Raw genomic sequence first — 3,376 nt, 5'->3', positions numbered from 1 at the left:
AGCAATTCATCACTTATAAAACATAAAATATTACTCCATTGTGCTACTGAGTATCTGGGACCAAAAATAAACATTTCGTTATTACTATATTGGATATAGCATATTGACAGGCAAAAAAAAAATAATGTTTTTATATTAAAGACAAAATGTTTATATAGATTTTTTTTATTTGATATATTTATTTGTGTAAATTACAGCTAAAATAATATTTTACATTCTCTACACTCCAGTTAACCATAATTCAATTCCTAAATTAGTTGATGTTTATTTCAATAATCAATTAATCATGATTAATCCAATTAATTGTTTCAACCTTAGTATCTTTTTGCATTTTTACAGCACTAGCAGCTATTCTGACAGTAGGTTGACAGGAAAGCTGACAGGTCGGATTTGAACCTGGGTCAGCCATGTCAAGTACATGGTTCATGCGCACTAACCATTGCGCCACCTGCACATCCCTCAGCCCTAGTATCTTATGTTAGTTGAACTGTCTGCTTTGCTAAAACATACCTAAAGAGATAGACCAAAGTGGTCAGAATAATGAGAAAAAACTGTGGGTTGTAAATGATTGTGCAGCTAAACAGAGAGCTACCGGGCTTCAATGAGCTGCTCCAGCTGCCAGATTAGCAAAGGGAAAATAAGGCAGCAGAAAGAACTGAAAACCAGATGGCAGCGTAGCGCCACATGTGTTCAAAAGGTTGCTAAAAGGACAAGTTAAAGGGAGGTTGTAAAAGAAAACTGGTTTAGTTCTTGTCCACACAGAGACAAAAGTTGTGTTCTTCTAGAAGCAATTTTAAACTAAATATTGGTCCACATGAGTGCATATAGCGCCACTGAATATGTTATGGTATGTGTGCCTGGCCTCATTTTTGGCCGTTATGATATTGTTTTACAAAAGATGAGATTTATTTATTCATTATGGATAAATAATGAAAATATGGGAACGACTTCTGGAATCTATCCACTTGGTTTCAAAAATGTATTGGCTCATGCCTAAACACAGGGTCTGAGTCAACGTTATTTCGAAATGGCAAAATATATAGTGGATATACCTAAGCTCGCCTCCCTGAGGACGGAGCCTTAAAAACATCAGGGCAAAATGCCTCAAACAAACCAATACTGAAGGATTAAATCTCTAATCTGCATTGGCACTGAAGTGTTTTGAATTTGAGTTTGAGAAAGCAGATAACATTCACTGCCAATATGGGCAAAAAATATCAATAAATAAAAAATAAATACTTTTAGACATTTTACAAAGAAAAAAAAGGTTGTGAGATGAGGGGGATAAAAATGACCAAGATCAAAATGATCTTTTAAGAATGTTTCTGTTGTTAAAGCACTGTTCTGTGTAGGTTGACTAATCCTTGTCTTCCTGTGAAAAATAAAATAAATTTTAAAATTTTAAGATTTTAACTTTTTTTTTTCTCTGTCAGCTTTTCTCTTTGGGTCTTGTTTCCTTTTCTGTCAGAATCAACAAGTTGATAAAGTCAGCAAATTGTCTTTTAACTCAAACTCATTTGCAGAGTCATAAAATGACTGAATGATGTTTTAGAAAAGCATTATTCAACCATATTTTCTCCATAGCATTTCCAGCTGTCCCTGCAACTACACCATGAATTATTTCATTTTTATGTTACGTAGAGCCATAAAAAAAAGCATCAGTCTCATTAATTTTAGGTATGTCTAAATATATCCTGAGGCGTATTTCACTAAGCTTAAGTGTTTGATTTAGCAGCTTTCTATTTTTTCATTATTTTGAGGCGCTTTACAAAACCATAAATTAAGAAAATTAATCTTTATAATGAGGAGTTTAGAGAAATATCTTCATAAATCTAGTTCAATTCATTTATCACAGAGTTTTAAAGGGATAGATATATTTATTCTTTAAAAAAATAATAATTAATATCAGGTTTTAGTGTGTTTGGTGTATCTTTTTACACAGTCAGTAGATAAATACATTAGCTGTCCAACTTTTAAATATTTTTCTTTTTTTTTCTGCCGAAAAGTAAAGAACCTGACTAAATTTCTTTTAACTATAGCGAGTGGTTTTAATAATTATTTATTCAGCCAGGGGGTTCCCTTTAAAATCCGGAGCTTATAAGTGGTACCTGAACGCATCATCTTGACAAACATCCACCACGATGCTCTGCACTTTGCTACCTTTAATGCTTGCGTGGCTTTGGGGGGAAAAAAGGCATTTCTCATAAATAGATTAAAAAACAAAACAAAAAAAGAAACAGACAGTTTTGTTTTATTTTAAAAGCAAAACGTCTGGATACGTTGGGTGACTACTAACTAACGTTCCGTTGTTCTAAGTAGTGTTAATAGCTGTTGCTCAAATGAACAGTTACTGTTACCCTCCTCTGTCTGTCATCTGACCCATAAAGAACATTTACAGTCAGTTACTACCCAATTTTAAACACTGATTGACTATTTTTACACAGATATAGAATAATGCTGAGAAAACAGCTATTTCTCCGTGTGGTTATTAACATGAAATACCATCAGCCTTCCCATTTGACTTTGTTATGCGACTTTTAAAACACTCACCGCTGAACTTTAAGCGTAAAACGGCGGCACTCCACGCCGCAAACACAGCTGTCAGGAGAGGAGGGACGGAGGTCAAAACGGTCCTTTCAGGGTCTAAAAACCCACGCAGTGAAGAAATGTATCCAGTTTACTCTGACGACCTAATTTAACTATCGTATCCTGTGTCCTTTCGCTCGTTTTATACTGCTAAAACACGTTAAAATCGCTAGATTCGGCCTAACCGTTGAGAGGAAAACAACAGTGTCGTAGCCCGCTCGTCCAGTTGCACCCTTCACTCATTGGTTGAAACGGACGTCAATCAAAGTCTCCTCGTGACGCAATTGGTCCCAATCTAAATAAAGACCCGCCTTACTTTACCATTCACGTAAAGTAAATAAAGCTGTCCTCTCTCCTCTTCTTGCCCGTTTTTTGTAATGAGAGTAGTTTGTATTTGACGACGTGGCCGTTTTAAAAAGCTCTGATATTTGTATTTTACAGGTTTAGCTGCATTTTAACGCTCCTAAACATAACTGAGATGTAAATCTAAGCGTGAACAATCAGACATGGGTGCTTTTAAGAAAGCTCAATCGTCATTTATAGTTATTCTAGTTAAACAGTTCAACTGAAACATCATTAGATCAACTTTTTTATTTTCTTTAGTCCAACTTTTTTTAATGTTCTTTTTTTTCTGCATTTTTTATTTAATTTTATTTATTGATTTCCCTACTTGCATTGATTCTGTTTTTATTTTCCTATATTTTAATCATGTAAAGCACTTTGCATTGTCTTTGTACTGAATTGTGCTATACAAATAAATTTGCCTTGCCTTGCCTTACCTTATTATTAT

At 34.3% G+C, this 3,376-nt stretch overlaps 1 protein-coding gene across 1 annotated transcript in view; it reads right to left on the bottom strand.

Moving 5' to 3' along the window:
- Positions 1 to 2,807, bottom strand: part of LOC107098315 (polyadenylate-binding protein-interacting protein 2B-like) — a 10,885-nt gene extending 8,078 nt beyond the window's left edge. The window contains exon 1 of the mRNA XM_015395931.1: positions 2,551 to 2,807. The gene's annotated coding sequence lies outside the window, so the exon portion shown is untranslated. The remainder of the gene's footprint in view (positions 1 to 2,550) is intronic.
- Positions 2,808 to 3,376: the final 569 nt, after the last annotated feature.

Source organism: Cyprinodon variegatus, unplaced genomic scaffold (assembly GCF_000732505.1).
Source record: "Cyprinodon variegatus isolate N-32 unplaced genomic scaffold, C_variegatus-1.0 Scaffold767, whole genome shotgun sequence".
Taxonomy (NCBI): domain Eukaryota; kingdom Metazoa; phylum Chordata; class Actinopteri; order Cyprinodontiformes; family Cyprinodontidae; genus Cyprinodon; species Cyprinodon variegatus.
This window is presented reverse-complemented; position numbering and strand designations above follow the sequence as displayed.